The 23,898-nt window shown below is 45.2% G+C and overlaps 1 protein-coding gene and 8 non-coding genes across 9 annotated transcripts in view; 8 read left to right on the top strand and 1 right to left on the bottom strand.

Moving 5' to 3' along the window:
• The window catches only part of LOC119959319 (zinc finger protein 208-like), a 203,269-nt gene that overhangs the window by 132,094 nt on the left and 47,277 nt on the right, over nucleotides 1-23,898 (top strand). The window lies entirely within an intron of this gene.
• Nucleotides 10,851-10,923, top strand: trnar-acg. The gene has a single exon. It is a non-coding gene; the product is annotated as a tRNA-Arg (tRNA).
• Nucleotides 11,253-11,325, top strand: trnav-aac. Its single transcript has one exon. It is a non-coding gene; the product is annotated as a tRNA-Val (tRNA).
• trnav-gac lies at nucleotides 12,951-13,023 on the top strand. The gene has a single exon. It is a non-coding gene; the product is annotated as a tRNA-Val (tRNA).
• Nucleotides 13,119-13,191, top strand: trnar-acg. The gene has a single exon. It is a non-coding gene; the product is annotated as a tRNA-Arg (tRNA).
• trnav-uac lies at nucleotides 15,083-15,155 on the top strand. Its single transcript has one exon. It is a non-coding gene; the product is annotated as a tRNA-Val (tRNA).
• trnar-acg lies at nucleotides 15,250-15,322 on the top strand. The gene has a single exon. It is a non-coding gene; the product is annotated as a tRNA-Arg (tRNA).
• Nucleotides 20,445-20,521, bottom strand: trnav-cac. Its single transcript is given in 2 exon segments — nucleotides 20,445-20,480; nucleotides 20,485-20,521. It is a non-coding gene; the product is annotated as a tRNA-Val (tRNA).
• trnap-ugg lies at nucleotides 21,538-21,628 on the top strand. The gene is given in 2 exon segments: nucleotides 21,538-21,573; nucleotides 21,592-21,628. It is a non-coding gene; the product is annotated as a tRNA-Pro (tRNA).

The raw sequence follows: 23,898 nt of genomic DNA on the forward strand, positions 1-23,898 counted from the left end.
TAACTGCTGGAGTCGTCATAGCCCCTGGGACGCACTCAACCTGCTTCTCCGTCTCTTAGCTGGTGAAGTCTGCCCCTGACCTCGATGGCGCCTTAACATTGGGTAGAAATGGTCGACATCGATCGAAAATGTTACATTTTTGTTGAAGGCTAAACCATACATCAAAACTTCACATGGTCCTGCACGATAATAATAATCGTGTTGCTCTGTGATGCTCTGTTGAAATGGTTATTGTGCATTGCAGACTTTCTCATATTTTCAGGTTCATTACAGGATGGGATGGCGGAGACTCAGTGGCCTTGGGCCCACCTGAGTTAAGTTTTGGAAAGAATATCCATAATTTTCGGTATTATTAGCTCCACATCAGATAGTTTTCACTACCTCTGCTCGTACTGGGTATTTCAAGTTTAAATTTACTGTGGAAATCGCCGCATGGAGATGAGCCTTATGATTTACCAAACTGCCTCTATGTTGACTTGTACAAGAACAGAGACAGCAATATAACTGCGATCGATAGACCTGACTGCTTCGTGAAATTACTCCCGCAAGCAATGACACTGAATAAAGCTTGTCTGTCGAGTAAATACGCGCTGAGGTTTTTCTCCGGGGCGTTATGTTATACCCAACGCTATGCACAGTAATAGACCGCTCCACCCTCCACACTGAGGGCGCTTATATTGAGGTAACCGTTCTGTTCAGGCTTGTCAGCAGCCGCCAGATATCGTCCTGAAACTGCATCTTTCTTCAGAGTTAATATATTATGAATAATCCAGATTGGTAGCTGTGCCGCTTTCTTATGATACCATTGGATGTAGCGAGTGTCCGGCTCTGAATATTGACAATGGAATTGCACCGAATCCCCTTCTGATACGGGTTTTGTCACCGGTGACTGAGTTACTGGATCTGCGCATTGTCCGCCTGCGATAGTGGAGGAATTAAATATCAAGAGTTTAAACATAAGTGACCTAAATTTGTTTGTAAATGTGTGGGTTTGGGGAACCTCCACTCTACCCACCAGGCAGACATTTCTGATCATTAATTATTACAATCTATTGTCAGCTAATCTGACATGGTGAACATTATCCAGTACTTTCCGCCAGAAACATGTCTGGCTGAATCTCTGTGAGTGAATGGGAACGGGATGAGTCAGAGATTGAGAGGAGAGAGGGAACCCGGGCTCTGTTCAGTTCATTGTTCCACCCACACAATGCAGGGGGCCAGACCCATTGTGACATCACCCAGGCTACCAAACCCATTATGACATCACCAAGTCTCCCAAACCTATCGGCTTTGACAGTGCAAACCCCATGACGTCATCACGCCCCTGCTTGAACATGGCGCCCTCTGCTGCCAGATTTATCTCATTGCTGTTAGAATGCGGCCATTAAAAGAATTCCGCGAGCGCTGAAACACACAAGCAGGTACGAATGGTTCCCAGAAACACCAATTGGAGTTTTTTAGACTCAGCTTTTAGTGCTGTTGATGTTCATGTCAGATGATACAAAATGTCAAGTGACACTAAATCTGTAGAATTCTATGTCGGCTCTGGCCAAATCCTGTGCAGGACTAAGTATGAACATTGTTAAGAAGTCGGAGAAAGTGCGGACGTTATATATCAGAACAGAAGGCATAATGCAAATCTTTGCACAAGGCTGGCGAAGCTTACTTTCATTTCTTTTTAACAAAGAAATTAGAAGCGATCTCAATTGATCTGATAAAATGATGTATTTTTGGTAGTATAGATCACAAGTGATTGTTTCCAAAAGCAGCAGACAAAATCATCCCGATTTCATGTAAAATTATGTGAACGTTATTTATTACATTAAGATATGTTAACGTCCGCAATTCCACGCATGAAATGACGAAGAAAGAAGATTCAACGGCAACTTTCAAAAGCGAATTGTAATAACTTGAGAAGGGAAAGCAGCGTGGGTAATGTGGAGTGTAAAAGGCGATTGGGACAACATTTCCAAATAAACACAGGTAAATTGGACCCTCATTCCGTTCCCTAAATCTCTATGATTCTGGGCCGTTAACGTCACTCCCACACTGTTTGTTCTCAGACTCTTGTGCAGTGAGCAGGTGCAGGATGGTCACAGATTCTGCAGGTTCTACCGTCGCTATTTCCGCTCCAGCACTTGTGACGGCGGCTGGTTTGATCGGTTTTAGAGTCTGTGGTGTCCCCGGCAACAGCTTCCGTTTGCTGCTCTCGATCTGAACCGATTGTTCTGTTGGAGACATCGCTGCCTCTGGCCCCTTCCTATCACTGGTTCTGTAAACAATACAGTTGTGCAGGAATCTGTATGTCTGCGTCAGAAGGTAATTCCCTGCATTGAATAACCACGGAACAACAGAGCTGATGATCTAAAGCACAGCCGTAAATGCTGTGTCTGTTTTTATCATATAAATACATAAAGTAGATGGAATGAGGAAGGAACTAAGAAGTAAATACAATGAGTCAAAGAGGAGAAAGTATTCAGGGTTCAAATGCAGAAATTTGGCTACACGTTACTGAGGACGTTAAAGAGTTAAAGGATCCAGGTTTTATCAACAGCGATGCAGATATTAGAACAGATACAGACAGTATAAATAGGTACAGATCACTGTTGGGAATGCTGTTCAAACACATGGATCGGTTCCGTGGCTCTTATTTCATTTGGTATTAACTTCACAGAGTGTGGGAGGGATTAAGTCAGCTTAAGGAAGAAGTGGATAAACACGTGACCAGTAAATAGAAATTTGAAAATAATAAAATGTATGGAAACAAACAGTGGATAATTCTTTCAGCAAGGCAGTACGTAAGTAGTGGACCGACTTCCATCTCTTTGGGCTGTAAAACACTATGACGTTTAGATGACCAATGGCTCTGTTCAGTTAGGAAGACAACAGAGCACTGACTATATGAATCGTGTTAGCCTGGGGTTACACACAGGAAGCAGAGAGGTTCGCAATCAGTGACGGTTCACGCGGTGTGTGAATTAAGAAACAACCAATCACTCAATGGCACTGTGTAACGTCAAATTAAGACATCCCATAATAGTCCAATCGGTGAGGATCAGTCTCACATTCAGGGGAAGAATGTAAAGCTCTCTCCACTCCTCACCCGCACAGCATTGAGTCCCGGACTCGGCAGCAAGTCCCAGTCTGGAAATCCGACCCGGATTGATCCGCCTTTTGTCCACTTTCATCATCATGACCAGGAATCCCAGGAATGAGCTGTTTCCAGCTGGAGCGCTGATGCTGGTGATATTGGGTGAGTTTATTTTCTTATCTGATGCATTTTTAAAACAATATTATAACACCGCGTACTTATGAGGATTTTCTTTGGTTCCCAGCTGTTCAGTGTGAGGCTCAGAGCTCCCACCCTGAGCAGGTGGTGGCTCGGGAAGGGGATCGGGCTGAACTGAACTGTCGGATCTCCATTGGTTCTGGCTATTCCGTAGCCTGGTACAGACAGACACTGACAGAGGCTCCCACATTTATCGCCTCCATTTACCAGGGGACTGAGACCAAAGGACGCTACACCCTGTCCTTTGACAGAGCAAAGAAGTCCAATACCGTCTGTATAGATGTCAGCGCGGTCCAGGACTCCGGAATGTATCTCTGTGCGAAGCAGACACAGTGAGACACAGAGCGGATCCGGCTGTACAATATCTTGTTCACTGTCGGGTCTCCGCTGCCCCGTTTACATTTGCACAAACAAGAACCTTCAGAAATGCCGGTGATTATTACGGATTCACTGGCTTGATTACTTTCCCATATTTAAACCTCCACCTGGATAGAGTTACAATATCCATCAGCTTTATTACAGATGCAGAATGTCGTAACATTTTATTTGTTTTGTTAGTTCCACAGAGGCAGGCGGAACAATGAACTTTCTCAGATGCCAGGTAGACAGATATGGGAGAGAAAGTTAGATAAACAAATATGTAGCTAGACAGATTGTCAGTAGCTAGATAGATGGACGGACAGACATGCGGGCAGGCGGATATATATGTAGATACACAGATAGATTAGTTTATTCTGCCTATGTACTCAAACACTTTAGTTAATTGACCCTGTATGTGTCATAACGTTAATGTTATTCTTGTTTTAACAGCTGTTCCTTGTCACTTGGGGATATTTCAGATAAGGATGTACTGTGGAACACAAAGACAGACCATCTCCCTTCATCACAATGTTACTCTCACTACAAATGACTGTGTATTCTGGTACCGGCAGTTCTCCAATAAGGCTCCCCAGAATCTGGTCTCCACATTCAGAGATGAAAGACTTGAGGGAAGGTTTAAAGTATCTGTGGACAGTGAGAAAGGTTCCATCGCTCTCAGTGCTAACATGGTTGAGCTGTCTGACGCTGCGGTGTATTACAGTGCAGTGAGACACTGTGAAACAAAGAGATGAGGAGCCTGTACTCAACATGAGGGCTGTGGAGACAACCAGCCCGTGTGCAGTGGAAATGAGAGTGAGCCAAACAAAATGTATAAACAAATGTTTTTCATCCGTGTGATTTATTGGAATTAAAAATCTGTGTTATTTCCAATGATATAACTAACAGATTAACCCACAGAACAATATCAATCACTTTTTGATACAATAGCTAACTTACATTATTTTGCATCTTTGTTTGATGTTTAGCGAGCTTTCAAGACTTCCATTCTTTCAAAATGAACGTCCAAACTTATCAGTTGTTTTATGAATTTTTTCAGTTCATCTATTTATGCAAATGAACACGGGCTTTGTCAATAAGGAAGGCACGCCAGAAAACTGAGACAAGTGGTCTGGGTCAATATTAAATAAAAAATATAGCAAAAGAAAAACAACGAAAGAGGCATCAGATGCAGCAACTATAACACCGAAGCAGTAAAAACACTTCTATGATAATAATCCACCAATATACTGCAGCAATATTCGGGGATACATTGAGAATCGATGTTTCACAGACAGAATTCCGCTAGTTAACGTTGCGAGATCTTCCCTTTGGTTTAAGCCTGACGAGCTGTCAGTTAGTTCACCGCTGTTACAGGTGGCAGCTGGGATTACAGGAAATATCTGTGACGCTTCACCACAACCACGTTTCGGGCAAGAATAAAAATGTGAATTACGGATTCTCAGGCACTGAAGTACGTCTTCTGGGCCGGAAGTTCTGCGTTTCAATACCACTCCAGGGCTTTATGGCTGCAGAAGGTGTGCTCTTTGCCTGGCCACACACGATGATTATCTGTTTGCAAGTTCTTCCAATATGACTAATGATAGGTGGTAAGAGCTGGAGAGTTTCCTGGTCAGCCATGCTGCAAGAGGCAATGGAATAATCATGGGCCAATCTGAGGGAAGTCCCGGGTCAACCAGCGCCACCTGAGGTCTGGTACCTGGAGGATGCTTAGGATGGCACAGGAAACTGGGAGTGAACTCTGTCCATCATTGTAGTCCAAAGTCACTGGGTAGTCTGAATGGGACGACACATGTTACTGACCAATATAGATCCTCAATTTATCGTAAAGAGAGAGATAAAGAGCGAGAAACAGGAAAAGGGCGTCCATCGTTCCATTACAAAATGTTCTGGTTGCTATTTGCCACGAGTTCAAATTATCGGGAAAATAAGGGGTTCACTTTGGCAATAAGGAAAGCCCTTTACGCAAGAATCGGAATGACAACTCTTACTGACATAGAATTAAACATTTCCACCGTCCTCTATGTTCAGCATGATTTCGAATCACAGCAGTGAATACACTGAAAATGCGCTTCCTGTGGTTGCAGGGTTCTACAGACATCCGGAGTCTATAAAATTTCCTTTTGTCTCTTTTCATTTGATATTTGGTTATTGTGGTTAAATTCATCGTCCACCTGTTTCTGCTGAGATCAGTAAAGTGTATTTTATAATTTCCTTTTCTTTAATTGAATCTATGTTTCCCGGATTGCTTTGATGGTTTGTGGCCTGCTCCTGCGATTTCCCGAATTCGCACAAACTCTGTTTTAAGATTCATTCCGCTTAACAGGAACCCGGCAGCCTGTCAGCAACAAGAATCCGGGATCTTACTGAGGAGCCCCTGATGGAAACCTGCCAGGTGTTCAGGGAGAGCGAGTGGTCGCACGCCCGGTGGGGCTGCCCACCTACCTGTCAGACATTAGTCGGACTCGATAAAAGCTTGTAATCAGCTAGCTGCACATCTCACGCTTTTCATTATAAAGATAAAGGTATCAAAGAATTACCAGCACATGTGCTTAGCTGCAAACTCCATTTGTCAGGCGACGCTCTGTCGTTAGCCCCCTCGCCTCTGAATCAAAAGCCGCAGGCCTCTGCTCCCTGTACAGAGACGTGAGCCCAATGATCTATGCTGGTGCCTTTGTGCAGTTTTCAGGTAGCGTGCATCGCTCTCGGATTAGATGTTCAATCGAGGGTGCTGTCTTTCCTGACAGGAAGAAGGAAGGAGCAGTGCTCCGAACGATAGTGTTTGAAACAAACCTGTTGGACTTTAACCTGGTGTTGTAAGATTTCTTCCTGTGCTCACCCCAGTCCAACGCCGGCATCTCCACATCATGGCTTTCCTCTAAGATGAACGTGGTGGATCACAAGGCAATATTTTCCAAGAGCAAGGACGTTGTCCAGGTCAATCACGTCCCTGAAACAGTCAGCTCATTAAACCCCACTGTTTGAAATTATCTACTCGGCCATAATCGGCTGATGAGTTTTCTGAATTTCTTCGTCACAGTGACGGTATCGCATCTTGGGACGTAAAGAAAAGCGCCATCCAAATATTACATTTCCACTCACTAAACTATCTGCATTAAAATGTTTTAATACTTTATGTGTTAGGAGCAAAGTTACATGTTCGAATTAGAAGCATGGATATCGCTAAGATTTCAGGAACCAATTCAGACTCACCGCTGATCTCAGTGTGTGCCTAACGCTGTTATGCGGAGTGACACTTTGATAGTTATTGTACTGGTTCAGCCCAGCTCTGTGTCTCTGTGGGGCTCAGCGCGCAGAAATACACCGCGGAGTCTGTCAGCTCTGTTTTAGACACATCCAGCGAGACGGTGTGGATTGATTCATCCAGATTCACTGAAAAACGGTCCCCTGGAAATCTATCTGTCTTATCGGTGTATCTGCTTCTCTTCATCAGAAACTCCAGGGATCCGCCGAGATACTGATGATACCAGTGCAGATAAAGAATATTGTTGCTTGTAGTGGTGTAATTACAGAACAACTGAACATTATCTCCTTCAATTACTGCTATTGCAGCCGGTGTCTGTGACACAGAATCTCCTCGACAATATCCTGCAAGAACCCAGAGCAATATTAAATGGAAGGCTGTCACTTCACTATGTTAATCCCCTAAATCGTAAACATGATTCTGAGAAATATATCGGCCAGTTAAATATGAGTGTTTGGATACGGTGAATAATGATGACATTTCTAATTGTGAATCCATTTATTCCTTATTTGTGTCGAGTGAACTATTCAATTAACTGTAATGCCCGCAGAAGATGTGAAACACAGAGTTTCGTACTTTATGAACCTACCTGTTAAAAGAGCCGCAGCTGTGAGGAATAAAAACAAAGTAGCAGATGACATGTTTGCAGAGAGCTGGCGGTGGATATTAGCAGAGTGGCTGAAGCTAACATTGTTTTGAAGAGGGGTAAAGTAACATCCGGGTCGCTGCTGATTGAGTCATTGTTGGCAGCATCATCAGATGGAATCCAATCAGCTTAAACTGTCTTTGTTTTCAATTCAACCAATCAGCTCACAGTTCGTTTTATTTCTGCTCAATGCAGATGGGGAGTAGGGCAGCGTTCAAATGCAACGTTTGGGCGGCACAGTGACTACTGATTAGTGCTGCTACCTGACCGCGCTGAGGTCCCAGGTTCGATCCCGGCCCTGGGTCTTTGTGCAGTTTGCACATTCTCCCCGTGTCTGCGTGGGTCACACAAGTCCAAAGATGTGTACGATCGGCGGATTGGCTACACTAAATTGCTCTTTAATTGGAAAAAAATTGAATACCCCACATTTTAAAGAAGCACAATGTTGCCAGGTTCATTCTGTCAGGCGGAAAACATGGATGTTGTTTGAGTTTCGGAACCGGGACCCCTAATTAAAAGAGGTACACTATGAAACTCTCCGCATCCAGGAGCCAGTGGCTCTTGAGGAGTTTGAATACAATAAAGATGAAAAGACGAATGCCGCATTTTAACCTGGAGCGGAACTGCCACAGCATCGAGCGTCACATCAAAGCATTAAGGGAAGTTTGTGATCAGTGGCAAGTTTGAGTTTCCCTCTTCCTACTTTTCTGGTATTTCTGTAGCTCGAGAAATGATAATTCCAATACAGGTCTATTCGTGTTGATAAAAGATGGCAATAGCGGTGGGAAAATCAGAGTCCATTTGCCTGCCAATCAGAACGCTCTTATCATGTCCCATTGATTTTTGGATTTCACTTAAATTATATTTTGTAAACATCCTGATCAGCGCACGACGAAAACTCCAATACAACATCTCTTGTCCAGCAATAACCACGATTTACTTCTAATTATGATTCATTTCAGCATAGCAGATTTCGGCTAATTGTTAGATTCAGGCTGGCAATTATCCATCTGATTGCGCAGATGTTGAAGGAACACATTCCCTCCCGGGATGGACAGAGGATGGGCAGCTCGACTTCGCAAACTGACAAAATACGAGATTGACCTACAGAGCATATTTCTTTTGATGCACTATTCCATAGAGTGAGCTCAGAAGAAAAGTTGAAACGAGATTTCTGGAGGCATCGAACCGGAAACAAATCCGACATATTCACCCTCTGGTCAATTGTAGCCCTTATTTGTGATTACACTTTATTTCTTTGCGCAAGGAAGGTTAAAGGCAGCAAAGTATCTCGACGGAAAAATACCAATGCTGCATACCCGGTTCCTAATTTCCTACTCCACTGTGTGCACTAAATCATCAATTATTCGACGATGATTTTTTTTCCAGGTCCCTTCTATAATGACCTTAAACACGTTCTTTGCGATTAGACTGCTCCGAAATATGTGGACGTTACATTTCCCGTGAATCACGGAGCATAGGAATCTTCATTAGAATATTTTAGATGTTGCTGCTCCGACAATAACCAGAGCAATTCCTCATGTTCTCTGATGATGATTGCCAGAACCGGATATGACGTTGATGGTGTCACTTTCTTTGCTCTATGCGTTCCAAGCTGAGACATTTCAGTCTGCTGCGCTGGGCCTCACAGCTTCTGTCACAGTGCTGGAGACGCTGATGCTCACATGGTGACGAGCTGACAGTGTGGATACGTGGGTTTGAGTAGGGTGATCATTATCGAGTAGGGCACAACATCGAGGGCTGAAGGGCCTGTTCTGTGCTGTACTGTTCTATGTTCTCTTCCAGGCGTTGGCGCTGATTCTGCGCACCAGGACAATCCGATTGTGACGGTGAGGGAAGGGGGATTGGGAATACTGAATTGCAGTTTTACAGCAGCTGATCAAAACCCTTACCTTTATTGGTATCGGAAACTTAAGTGCCGAATTTTTCCTCACTCCATTTAAATGTAAAACTCTCAGATTAATCAGCGTCTAGTTGAGTATCTTGGGCCAGGGGCTGGTTTAGCTCACAAGGCTAAATCGCTGGCTTTTAAAGCAGACCAGCAGCACGGTTCGATTCCTCCCCCGACAGGCGCCGGAATGAGGCGACTAGGGGCTTTTCACAGTAACTTCATTGAAGCCTACTCGTGACAATAAGCCATATCAATAGAAGCAATGAAAATAAGTTGATGAAAATAAACATGTGGTGAAGTGGGAAGAGTGATTTCACGGTGCAAAGTTGTTGACCGTACTGTAAAATCCGCAAGGCTGTACCGTGCCTATTCAGAGGATGAGGGGCTGTTCCTCGGCGTTGTGCTGAGCTACATGGGAACATTGCAGCAGGCCAAGATCGGACATGTAGACATGAGAGCAGGACAGTGAGTTCAAATAGCAAGCGACAGGAGAGTCTGCCGCCAGCTTGACAATGGAGTAAAGGTGTTTTGCAAAGCGGCATTTAGTCGGCATTTAGTCTCTCCAATGCAGAGTAGATGGCATTGCTATCAGCAAATGCAACAGGCCAGATTGAAGGATGTCTGAAAGTAATGTGTACTCAAAAGGACAGACACAAACAATACTGTAACTGACTTAGAGGAAATGCCAGAGACTTAACTGAACCAGCGTTGGGAAAGAAAAAACGGTCTTCCTGATGGAGAAACAGGAAAAGCCAGTGTGGGAATCCAGGCTCAAAGTTGATTTACAATTACCCCTCCTTTCTTCTACATGAACGGTATTTAGGCTGCAGCATTTTACACACCAAAACACAAAGAGGTCAAATATATGAAACACATAATTGTCAATTCTTATACTCAACTCAAGCATTGAATAACGAAACAAATATTGTGTGAAGTCGGTTGCTTTTTTCTGTAGGATTCCAGAATGCTGCATTAATAATAGAAGAGACCATTTCGCCGTTAGAGATTTGCTGAACAAATTCTTCAGTTCAATATAGGTTCTTCTACTGGCTTGTAAGTTTAGACATCTGTTTTAAAGAAACAGACGTGTTCTTGTAAGAAGTGACATGGCCTCTCAGCCGAACCATGCGAAGCTGCAACAAGACAGTTGAGTTGAAGGTGACACAGGTCCGTTGGAGTCTGCGATGCCAGCTGTTTCTGTAGTGTAGTGGTTATCACATTCTCTTTACACGCAAATGGTCACTGGTTCGAAACCGGGCAGAAACATCTGGTGTTTCCAGTTTAGTCTGTCGCAAAATATTACCTCAATCTCGTAACTGGTCTTCATCATCGAGGAATAACAAAAGCATATAACTGCTGTGGGCCAGTGGCGCAATGGATAACGCGTCTGACTACGAATCAGGAGATTCCAGGTTCGACTCCTGGCTGGCTCGCAGTTCCTAGTTTTGGCATCCCCTTTTGTTCAGTGGGTTGGACAGCTGGTTCCCGATGCAGAGCAAAGTGAGCAGGGCATCATCAATTCTCGTTTCAGCTGTGGTTACTTATGAAAGCCCTGCCCTCTCAATTTAACTTCAAGCAAAACATAACTTATCTCCAGTTCAGCAAAGTTCAATATATGATCCTTTGATGAGTTGAGACATCAGTTGTAAAGAAACGGCTTCTTCCAATAAGTTACATGGCTTCTCAGCGGAACCGTTAGAAGCTGCAACAATACATTGAAGTTCAACATTGCACAGGGCCACTGATTGCGATACTCCCAGCGGTTTCTGTAGTGTAGTGGTTATCACATTCGCCTAACACGCGCAAGGTCCCCGGTTCGAAACCGGGCAGAAACATCCCGCGCTTCTGATTTTGTGTGACGAATGTTTGCACTAAATACTTTTCTTCCTCAATCTTGCACGTTCGAGGAACATGAGTTTTGGTCTCGCATGAGATCTTAAATTTCCTGCAACAAAGTCAGAAATACTGAATATTCAAGACGCCGGGGGAAGAAAAGCCTTTACTATTTTGCCACAATTCGGATATCAGCAGTTTGTTCATCCACCACAGAATCTATCGGATGCAGATGAACATATTTAATCACCATTTCAAACATGTACGATAAAAGCAACTTACTGCGTTTGCGTCAATGGGAAAGAAATACAGAAAACACAGGACAGTCTCATGAGGTCTGACAGCCTCTGTGGAGAGAGATGGCAAGTGTCGTTTCGAGTCTGGGTGACTCTTTGTCGAAGCCGGACAACTGGATCTTTGGTCAGGTTTAAATTGGCGATGCGTGGGGGGAGAGCGACAGACGGCCAGCGATGGGTGGAGAATAACAAGAATGTGTTGGGCTGAAAGAAAAAGGGAATGTAAATGTTTCTAATCAGTGTTACGAACGGTGCTGATAGAGGCGATTAGAAGATTAGAATGTGTTAATGGGAGAGGACAATGAGGAACAAGGGGCGGATTTCCAAAGACGGATGCGATTGGCTAGGGGAATGGGGAGGGGGAGACAATGGGAGAGGAAGACATATCAATGGAAGCAATGAAAATAAGTTGATGGAAATAAACATGTGGTGAAGTGGGAAGAGTGATTTCACGGTGCGAAGTTGTTGACCGTACTGTAAAATCCGCAAGGCTGTACCGTGCCTATTCGGAGGTTGGGGGGCTGTTCCTGGGCGTTGTGCTGAGCTACATGGGAACATTGCAGCAGGCCAAGATCGGACATGTGGACATGAGAGCAGGACAGTGAGTTCAAATAGCAAGCGACAGGAGAGTCTACCACCAGCTTGTCGATGGAGCGAAGGTGTTTTGCAAAGCGGTCACCCAGTCGGCATGTAGTCTCTCCAATGCAGATTAGATGGTATTGGGATTAGTAAATGCAGCGGGCCAGATTGAAGGATGTCTGAAAGTAATGTGTACTCAAAAGGACAGACACAAACGATACTGTAACTGACTTAGAGGAAATGCCAGAGACTTAACTGAACCAGCTTTGGGAAAGAAAAAAACGGTCTTCCTGATGGAGAAACAGGAAAAGCCAGTGTGGGAATCCAGGCTCAAAGTTGATTTACAATTACCCCTCCTTTCTTCTACATGAAAGGTATTTAGGCTGCAGCATTTTACACACCAAAACACAAAGAGGTCAAATATAAGAAACACATAATTGTCAATTCTTAAACTCATCTCAAGCATTGAATAACGGAACAAATATTGTGTAAAGTCGGTTGCTTTTTTCTGTAGGATTCCAGAATGCTGCATTAATAATAGAAGAGAGCATTTCGCCGTTAGAGATTTTCTGAACAAATTCTTCAGTTCAATATAGGTTCTTCTACTGGCTTGTAAGTTTAGATATCTGTTTTAAAGAAATAGACGTGTTCTTGTAAGAAGTGACATGGCCTCTCAGCCGAACCATGCGAAGCTGCAACAAGGCAGTTGAGTTGAGGGTGACACAGGTCCGTTGGAGTCTGTGCTGCCAGCTGTTTCTGTAGTGTAGTGGTTATCACATTCGCTTGACACGCGAATGGTCCCCGGTTCGAAACCGGGCAGAAACATCTGGTGCTTCCAGTTTAGTCTATCGCAAAATATTACCTCAATTCACGTAACTGGTCTTCATCATCGAGGAATAGCAAAAGCCTATAACTGCTGTGGGCCAGTGGCGCAATGGATAACGCGTCTGACTACGAATCAGGAGATTGCAGGTTCGACCCCTGGCTGGCTCGCAGTTCCTAGTTTTGGCGTCCCCTTTAGTTCAGTGGGTTGGACAGCTGGTTCCCGATGCAAAGCACAATGAGCAGGGCATCATCAATTCTCGTTTCAGCTGTGGTTACTTATGAAAGCCCTGCCCTCTCAATTTAACTTCAAGCAAAACACAACTTATCTCCAGTTCAGCAAAGTTCAATATCTGATCCTTTGATGAGTTGAGACATCAGTTTTAAAGAAACGGCTTCTTCCAATAAGTTCCATGGCCTCTCAGCGGAACCGTTAGAAGCTGCAACAGTACATTGAGGTTCAACATTGCACAGTGCCACTGATTGTTCCTCGCACGTTCGAGGAACATGAGTTTTGGTCTCGCATGAGATCTTAAATTTCCTGCAACAAAGTCAGAAATACTGAATATTCAAGACGCCGGGGGAAGAAAAGCCGTTACTATTTTGCCACAATTCGGATATCAGCAGTTTGTTCATCGACCACAGAATCTATCGGATGCAGATGAACATATTTAATCACCATTTCAAACATGTCTAAATGTACGATAAAATCAACTTACTGCGTTTGCGTCAATGGGAAACAAAAACAGAAAACACAGGACAGTCTCAGCAGGTCTGACAGCCTCTGTGGAGAGAGATGGCAAGTGTTGTTTCGAGTCTGGGTGACTCTTTGTCGAAGCCGGACAACTGGATCTTTGGTCAGGTTTAGATTGGCGGTGCGTGGGGGGAGAGCGACAGACGGCCAGCGATGGGTGGAGAATAACAAGAATGTGTTGGGCTGAAAGAAAAAGGGAATGTAAATGTTTCTAATCAGTGTTAAGAACTGTGCTGGTAGAGGCGATTAGAAGATTAGAATGTGTTAATGGCAGAGGACAATGAGGAACAAGGGGCGGATTTCCCAAGAGACATGCGATTGGCTAGGGGAATGGGGAGGGGGAGACAATGGGAGAGGAAGACATATCAATGGAAGCAATGAAAATAAGTTGATGGAAATAAACATGTGGTGAAGTGGGAAGAGTGATTTCACGGTGCGAAGTTGTTGACCGTACTGTAAAATCCGCAAGGCTGTACCGTGCCTATTCGGAGGATGGGGGCTGTTCCTGGGCGTTGTGCTGAGCTACATGGGAACATTGCAGCAGGCCAAGATCGGACATGTGGACATGAGAGCAGGACAGTGAGATGAAATAGCAAGCGACAGGAGAGTCTGCCACCAGTTTGGCGATGGAGCGAAGGTGTTTTGCAAAGCGGTCACCCAGTCAGCATTTAGTCTCTCCAATGCAGAGCAGATGGCGTTGGGATCAGCAAATGCAACAGGCCAGATTGATGGATGTCTGAAAGTAATGTGTACTCAAAAGGACAGACACAAACGATACTGTAACTGACTTAGAGGAAATGCCAGAGACTTAACTGAATCAGCTTTGGGAAAGAAAAAACGGTCTTCCTGATGGAGAAACAGGAAAAGCCAGTGTGGGAATCCAGGGTCAAAGTTGATTTACAATTACCCCTCCTTTCCTCTACATGAACGGTATTTAGGCTGCAGCATTTTACACACCAAAACACAATGAGGTCAAATATAAGAAACACATAATTGTCAATTCTTATACTCAACTCAAGCATTGAATAACGAAACAAATATTGTGTGAAGTCGGTTGCTTTTTTCTGTAGGATTCCAGAATGCTGCATTAATAATAGAAGAGACCATTTCGCCGTTAGAGATTTGCTGAACAAATTCTTCAGTTCAATATAGGTTCTTCTACTGGCTTGTAAGTTTAGACATCTGTTTTAAAGAAATAGACGTGTTCTTGTAAGAAGTGACATGGCCTCTCAGCCGAACCATGCGAAGCTGCAACAAGGCAGTTGAGTTGAAGGTGACACAGGTCCGTTGGAGTCTGCGCTGCCAGCTGTTTCTGTAGTGTAGTGGTTATCACATTCGCTTTACACGCGAATGGTCCCCGGTTCAAAACCGGGCAGAAACATCTGGTGCTTCCAGTTTAGTCTGTCTCAAAATATTACCTCAATCTCGTAACTGGTCTTCATCATCGAGGAATAGCAAAAGGCAATAACTGCTGTGGGCCAGTGGCGCAATGGATAACGCGTCTGACTACGAATCAGGAGATTCCAGGTTCGACTCCTGGCTGGCTCGCAGTTCCTAGTTTTGGCGTCCCCTTTAGTTCAGTGGGTTGGACAGCTGGTTCCCGATGCAGAGCAAAGTGAGCAGGGCATCATCAATTCTCGTTTCAGCTGTGGTTACTTATGAAAGCCCTGCCCTCTCAATTTAACTTCAAACAAAACATAACTTATCTCCAGTTCAGCAAAGTTTAATATCTGATCCTTTGATAAGTTGAGACATCAGTTTTAAAGAAACGGCTTCTTCCAATAAGTTACATGGCCTCTCAGCTGAACCGTTAGAAGCTGCCACAATACATTGAGGTTCAATATTGCACAGGGCCACTGATTGTGATACTCCCAGTAGTTTCTGTAGTGCAGTGATTATCTCATTTGCCTAACACGCGAAAGGTCCCCGGTTCAAAACCAGGCAGAAACATCGCGTGCTTCTCATTTTGTGTGACGAATGTTTGCACAAAATACCTTTCTTCCTCAATCTCGCACGTTCGAGGAACATGAGATTTGGTCTCGCATGAGATATTAAAATTCCTGCAACAAAGTCAGAAATGCGGAATATTCAAGACGCCAGGGGAAGAAAGTCGATCTAACATCTGGATTGGATTGGATTGGATTTGTTTATTGTCACATGTACCGAGGTACAGTGTAAAGTATTTTTCTGCAAGCAGCTCAACAGATCATTCAGTACATGGGAAGAAAAGGGAATTAAACAGAATTCAAGAAAATACATGAGAATACATAATTGGGCAACACAAGGTACACAATGTATAAGCACCGGCATCGGGTGAAGCATACAGGGTGTAGTGTTAATGAGGTCAGTCAATAAGAAGGTCATTTAGGAGTCTGGTGACAGTGGGGAAGAAGCTGTTTTTGAGTCTGTTCGTGCGTGTTCTCAGACTTCTGAATCTCCTGCCCGATGGAAGAAGTTGAAAAAGTGAGTAAGCCGGGTGGGAGGGATCCTTGATTATGCTGCCCGCTTTCCCCCGGCAGCGGGAGGTGTAGATGGAGTCCATGGATGGGAGGTAGGTTTGTGTGATGGACTGGGCGGTATTCACGACTCTCTGAAGTTCCTTGCGGTCCTGGGCCGAGCAGTTGCCATACCAGGCTGTGATGCAGCCCGATAGGATGCTCTCTATAGTGCATCTGTAAAAGTTGGTAAGGGTTAATGTGGACATGCCGAATTTCTTTAGTTTCCTGAGGAAGTATAGGCGCTGTTGTGCTTTCTTGGTGATAGCGTCGACGTGAGTGGACCAGGATAGATTTTTGGTGATGTGCACCCCTAGGAATTTGAAACTGCTCACCATCTCCACCTCGGCCCCGTTGATGCTGACTGGGGTTTGTACAGTACTTTGCTTCCTGAAGTCGATGACCAGCGCTTTAGTTTTGCTGGCATTGAGGGAGAGATTGTTGTCGTTACACCACTCCACTAGGTTCTCTATCTCCCTCCTGTATTCGGACTTGTCGTTATTCGAGATCCGGCCCACTATGGTCGTATCGTCAGCAAACTTGGAGATGGAGTTGGAACCAAGTTTTGCCACGCAGTCGTGTGTGTACAGGGAGTAGAGTAGGGGGCTAAGCACACAGCCTTGCGGGGCACTGGTATTGAGGACTATTGTGAAGGAGGTGTTGGTGTTCATTCTTACTGACTGTGGTCTGTTGGTGAGAAAGTCAAGGATCAGAGTGGAGAGCCAAGTCCTAGGTTTTGGAGCTTTGATATGAGCTTGGCTGGGATTATGGTGTTGAAGGCGGAGCTGTAGTCAATAAATAGGAGTCTGATGTAGGAGTCCTTGTTTTCGAGATGCTCTAGGGATGAGTGTAGGGCCAGGGAAATGGCGTCTGATGTGGACTGGTTGCGACGGTATGCGAATTGAAGTGGGTCAAGGCGTTCCGGGAGTATGGAGGTGATGCACTTCATGATCAGCCTCTCGAAGCACTTCATTACAACTGACGTCAGGGCCACCGGGCGGTAGTCATTGAGGCATGTTGCCTGGTTCTTCTTTGGTACCGGTATGATGGTGGTCTTCTTGATGCAGGTGGGGACCTCGGACTGGAGTAGGGATAGGTTAAAGATGTCTGTGAATACCTCTGCCAGCTGGTATGCGCAGGCTCTGAGTGCACGACCAGGGATCCTGTCCAGGCCCATCGCCTTCCGTGGGTTCACTTTCAGGAAGGCCGATCTGACTTCGGAAACTGTGGTGGTGGGTGAATTATGGGCTGCTGGGGCACTCGACCGCGGATTGTTGGTTACCTGCTCTAACCGAGCATAGAATGCATTAAGTTCATCGGGGAGGAGTGCGCTGCTGCCAGAGATACTGCTTGGCTTCGCTTTGTAGCCCGTTATGTTGTTTAGTCCTTGCCACAACCGCCGAGAGTCTGTCTGTGACTCTAGCATCTGAAATGAAAATGAAAATCGCCTATTGTCACGAGTACGCTTCAATGAAGTCACTGTGAAAAGCCCCTAGTCGCCACATTCCGGCGCCTGTCCGGGGAGGCTGGTACGGGAATCGAACCGTGCTGCTGGCCTGCTTGGTCTGCTTTAAAAGCCAGCGATTTTAGCTCGGTGAGCTAAACCAGCCCCTGCGGAGAAAGCGGAAAATACTGGAACAACTCAGGGAGTCAGGCGGCATTTGTCGAAAGGACAATAAAGCTCGTCTTTCAGTCTTTCACCATCACCTTTCATTAAAACCGGGACAGGTTAGAAATGTAGGGCGTCTTAACCAAGTGAAATCCCGGAGGGAGCAAACAGAACAACAGGAAAGGGCTCTAATAGGGGGCAAGTCAAGAGAGATTAAATGAGAAGAGGCCTTGGGTTCCTGGCCACAAGGGGAGGTTCGCATCAAATCAGAGAATGATTACACCACAGATTGAGGCCATTCCGCCCGCCGTGTCTGTGCCAGCTCTCTGTCAGATCAATGGAAGCAACAAATGTCTGTTGAGCTTCTTTGGAACAATTCAAAGTCCGACGTCCGGGAGGTCAGCGTTAAGACCTAGTTCTCCAGTCAGTTCAATTCTCCACTTGGGCTCTGTGGATTAGAAGGGTCACGTCCCTGTGGTTAACACAGGAAAAAGGGACAGTTTAGTGGCTCATGTGAGACGAAATCTCATAGTCCTGGAACACACGAGATTCCGGCAACATTCAAGAAACTGAATTATTTTGTGCCCAATAATTGTGCAAACTTTTCTCACACGAAATGCTCAATATTTCTGCCCGGTTTCGAATCGGGAATCCTCACTCGCACACACAGAGGGGAAGATGTCATTTTAACCTGCACTTTCGCGTGTGAAGCGAATGTGATAACCACTACACTACAGAAACCGCTGACAATCAATGGACGTGCGGAATGTACAACCTCACTGTGTTGCTGCAGAGTCTGATGGTCTGTTTGAGAGGCCAGGTCCCTTGTTGCAGACGACAGCTGTTTCTTAAATTAACAGATGTCTCAACATATAAAGCCGTGAGATGTAGAAATTATATCGAAATTAACATAAATTATATTTTGCTTAATGTCGGTCTTAAATTTGTGCTCTTTGGTCTCGTTTAGGGATTTTCAAGCAATGCCTATGGGAGTGGGCGTGGGATTAAATCCAGGACAGGCTCTTTACTGCAGGTCAGAGATTATGAATTGTTTGCGATGCTGACGGCGGGGTTGATTTACATTGGCCCCCTCTGAAAAAGATTTCTCAGGCCTCGGGATGTTTACGTCGTTTCTCTCCCCACAGATGATCCTCGAGAGAGAGAGACAGTGTCTGAGCTGGAGTGCGTTTGGATAAAATTGATGCTCCAGATCTGTGTTAACCACAGGGACGTGACCCATCTAATCCACAGAGCCAAAGTGCAGAATTGAACTGACTGGAGAGCTGGATCTTAACGCTGACCTCCCGGACCTCGGCGTCCTGAAATGTTCCAAAGAAGCTCAACAGCCACTCGAGGAACTGCAGCGCATCTTTCCACTGTGCTCAATACAGCTTTCACACTCAGTGTGTGTTCAGTAGTTTCACACTGTAAATGCTGCACCCATTTTGTGTGTCCTTCCATCGCAGATTTGGGATTCAATCTTGTTTCCACTTGTTCTTTGTGTCCGGGCGGAAGTTATTGATCAATCTGCCATCGATAGCTCCTCCAGACATATCATTTGTTTCTTTGTTTCTTCCATTACGCTAACAGAGAGCTGGCACAGACACGGCGGCCGGAATGGCCTCAAACTGTGGTGTCATTATTCTCTCATTTGATTCTAACCTAACTCTGTGGCAAGGGACCCAAGGCCTCTTCTCATTTATTCTCTACTGACTTGCCCCCCATTAGAGCCCTTTCCTGTTGTTCTGTTATCTCCCTCCGGTAATTCACTTGGTTAAGACGTAGCACATTTCTAACCTGTCCCGGTTTTAATGAAAGGTGATGGTGAAAGACGAACTTTGTTGTCCTGTCGACAAATGCCTGCCTGACTACCTGAGATGTTGCAGTACTTTTGGCGTTCTCCGCAGATGTTAGATTGATTTCGATGGCAATGACAGTATTCTGACCACTTGATGCGCCATCAGCACCTTTTATAGCCTTGATTAGCCTCATTTACATTCCCTTTTCTTTCTGCCCGAGATATTTTTGTCATTTCCCACCTATTGCTAGCCCTCTATCGTGGCCCAATACAGCACACCACCACCCCCACCCACCACCCACAATCGTCTGAATCTCCAGTTCCAGTTCTCCAGCATTGACAAAGAGTCCACTTGACTGGAACGACAGCTGCCATTTCGCTCCCCAGAGGCTGTCAGACCTGCTGAGATTATCCAGTATTTTCTGTTTTTGTTTCCGTTTGAAGCATCCGCAGTAAGTTGCATTTGTCACACATTTAGACGTGTTTGAGATGGTGATTAAATATGTTCATTTGTAAATCGCTGAAATTCTGTTGTGGATGAACTAGCTGCTAATATCCGAGCTTTGCCAAGATATGAAAATTCTTCACATCTCATTGCCTGCCGAAAATTAGTGCTTGGGCCTTAATGTTCAATTCAGTTTAGTGGTTCATGTGAGACGAAATCTCATAGTCCTGGAACACACGAGATTCCGGCAACATTCAGGAACAGAATTATTTTGTGCCCAATAATTGTGCAAACTTTTCTCACACGAAATGCTAAATGTTCGTTGTTCCTGCCCGGTTTCGAACCGGGGACCTTTCGCGCGCGTGTGAGGCAAATGTGATAGCCACTACACTACAGAAACCGCTGGCAATCAATGGACGTGCGGAATGTACAACCTCACTGTGTTGCTGCAGATTCTGATGGTCCAGGACAGGCTCTTTACTACAGGTCAGAGATTACGAATTGTTTGCGATGCTGACGGCGGGGTTGATTTACATTCGCCCACTCTGAAAAAGATTTCTCAGGACTCGGAATGTTTACGTCGTTTCTCTCCCCACAGATGATGCTCGAGAGAGAGAGAGAGACAGTGTCTGAGCTGGAGTGCGTTTGGATAAAATTGATGCTCCAGATCTGTGTTAACCACAGGGACGTGACCCATCTAATCCACAGAGGCAAAGTGGAGAATTGAACTGACTGGAGAGCTGGATCTTAACGCTGACCTCCCGGACCTCGGCGTCGTGAAATGTTACAAAGAAGCTCAACAGCCACTCGAGGAACTGCAGCGCATCTTTCCACTGGGCTCAATACAGCTTTCACACTCAGTGTGTGTTCAGCAGTTTCACACTGTAAATGCTGCACCCATTTTGTGTGTCCTTCCATCGCAGATTTGGGTTTCAATCTTGTTTCCACTTGTTCTTTGTGTCCGGGCGGTAGTTGTTGATCAATCTGCCATCGATAGCTCCTCCAGACATATCTTGTGTTTCATTGTTTCTTCCATTGCGCTAACAGAGAGCTGGCACAGACACGGCGGCCGGAATGGCCTCATACTGTGGTGTCATTATTCTCTGATTTGATGCTAACCTAACTCTGTGGCCAGGGTCCCAAGGCCTCTTTTCATTTAATCTCTCCTGACTTGCCCCCCATTAGAGCCCTTTCCTGTTGTTCTGTTTCCTCCCTCCGGGAGTTCACTTGGTTAAGACGTACCACATTTCTAACCTGTCCCGGTTTTAATGAAAGGTGATGGTGAAAGACGAACTTTGTTGTCCTGTCGACAAATGCTGCCTGACTACCTGAGATGCTGCAGTACGTTTGGCGTTCTCCGCTGATGTTAGATTGATTTTCGATGGCAATGACAGTATGCTTTGATTCTTTTTGCGGGGCTCGTTGGTCTAGGGGTATGATTCTCGCTTTGGGAGTCTCGCTATCGGAATTTGCGAGAGGTCCCGGGTTCAAATCCCGGACGAGCACTTCGATGAGGTTTCCCGTTGGTCAAACCGCGCGTTTTCTTCATTTCTTTGCGGCGAAGACAGCGGGATTCATTCACATTGTGTTTGCTTTGAGAAGCTGAGCTCAAACTGCATGGAACCAATACGTTCCCGAGAAGTTTGTCTATGTGTGGGCATTCACATTTCTATTGACTAATTCTGGTGGACTCAGACAGCTCTTTGTTCCTTTAATTTTATCAGTTCAACAACTTCAGACTGTGAACTCTCACTTCCCCCTCCACCACATGTTTTTTCCATCAACTTATCATCCCTTCCATTGATATGTTTTACCCTCCGCATTGCTCACCTCCCTCCAGTCCATCCCATCCTACTTCAGCAATCTGATCCCTGTTTGTAATTGTTCTCTGACGCACTGCTTACCTTTGTTCTGCCATTAACACATTCTGACCGCTTGATGCGCCATCAGCACCTTTCATAGCCTTGATTAGCCTCATTTACATTCCCTTTTTCTTTCTGCCCGAGACATTTTCGTCATTTCCCACCTATTGCTAGCCCTCTATCGAGGCCCAATACAGCACTCCACCACCCCCACCCCCCCACCCACAATCGTCTGAATCTCCAGTTCCAGTTCTCCAGCTTTGACAAAGTGTCCACTTGACTGGAAACGACAGCTGCCATTTCGCTCCCCAGAGGCTGTCCGACCTGCTGAGATTATCCAGTATTTTCTGTTTTTGTTTCAGATTGAAGCATCCGCAGTAAGTTGCATTTTTCGTTCATTTAGACATGTTTGAGATGGCGAATAAATAGGTTCATCTGCATTTGTAAATCCCTGAAATTCTGTTGTGGGTAAGCTAGCTGCTAATATCCGAGCTGTGCCAAAATACGAAAATTATTTTATTCTCATAGCCTGTCGAAATTCCAGTGCTTGTGACTTAATTTTCAATTTATTTTAGTGGCTCATGTGAGACGAAATCTCATATTCCTCGAACAAAAAAGTTTCCGGCAATATGCAGAACCAGAATTATTTTGTGCAAACTTTTCGCATACGAAATGTTGGATGTTTCTGCCCGGTTTCGGGCCGGAGACCTGTCGCTTTTGAGACGATGTGATAACCACTACACTACAGAAACCGCTGGCAATCTTTCATAGAAATTACAGTGCAGAAGGAGGCCATTCGGCCCATCGAGTCTGCACCGGCTCCTGGAAAGAGCACCCTACCCAAGGTTAACACCTCTACCCTATAACCCAGTACTAAGGGAAATTTTGGACACTAAGGGAAATTTATCATGTCCAATCCACCTAACCTGCACATCTTTGGACTGTGGGGGGAAACCGGAGCACCCGGAGGAAACCCACGCACACACGGGGTGGATGTGCAGATTCCGCACAGACAGTGACCCAAGTCGGAATCGAGCCTGGGACCCTGGAGCTGTAAAGCGATTGTACTATCTACAAGGCTACCGTGCTGCCCAAATCAATGGACGTGTACAATGTACAGCGTCACTGTGTTGCTGCAGGTTCTGATGGTCTGCTTGAGAGACCAGGTCACTTGTTACAGACGACAGCTGTTTCTTAAAAAAAAAACAGATGTCTCAACATATAAAGCCATGTGATGTAGAAATTATATCGAAATTAACATAAGTTATATTTTGCTTCAGCTCGGTTTTAAATTTGTGCTCTATGTCTCGAGGTCTGGTTCTCGTTTAGGGATTTTCAATCAATGCCTATGGGAGTGGTCGTGGGTTTAAATCCAGGACAGGCTCTTTACTCCAGGTCAGAGATTATGAATTGTTTGCGATGCTGACGGCGGGGTTGATTTACTCTGGCCCACTCTGAAAAAGATTTCTCAGGACTCGGGATGTTTCCGTCGTTTCTTTCCCCACAGAACATGTTCGAGGGATACAGTGTCTGAGCTGGAGTGCGTTTGGATAGAATTGATGCTCCAGATCTGCGTTAACCACAGGGACGTGATCCATCTAATCCACAGAGCCAAAGTGGAGAATTGAACTGACTGGGGAGCTGGATCTTAACGCTGACCTCCCGGACCTCGGCGTCGTGAAATGTTCCAAAGAAGCTCAACAAACACTCGAGGAACAGCAGCGCATCTTTCCACTGGGCTCAATACAGCTTTCACACTCAGTGTGTGCTCAGCAGTTTCACACTGTAAATGCTGCACCCATTTTGTGTGTCCATACATCGCAGCTTTGGGTTCGAATCTTGTTTCCACTTGTTCTTTATGTCCGGGCGGTAGTTGTTGATCAATCTGCCATCGATAGCTTCTCCAGACATATCT

This window comes from Scyliorhinus canicula, unplaced genomic scaffold (assembly GCF_902713615.1).
Source record: "Scyliorhinus canicula unplaced genomic scaffold, sScyCan1.1, whole genome shotgun sequence".
In the NCBI taxonomy this organism is placed as follows: domain Eukaryota; kingdom Metazoa; phylum Chordata; class Chondrichthyes; order Carcharhiniformes; family Scyliorhinidae; genus Scyliorhinus; species Scyliorhinus canicula.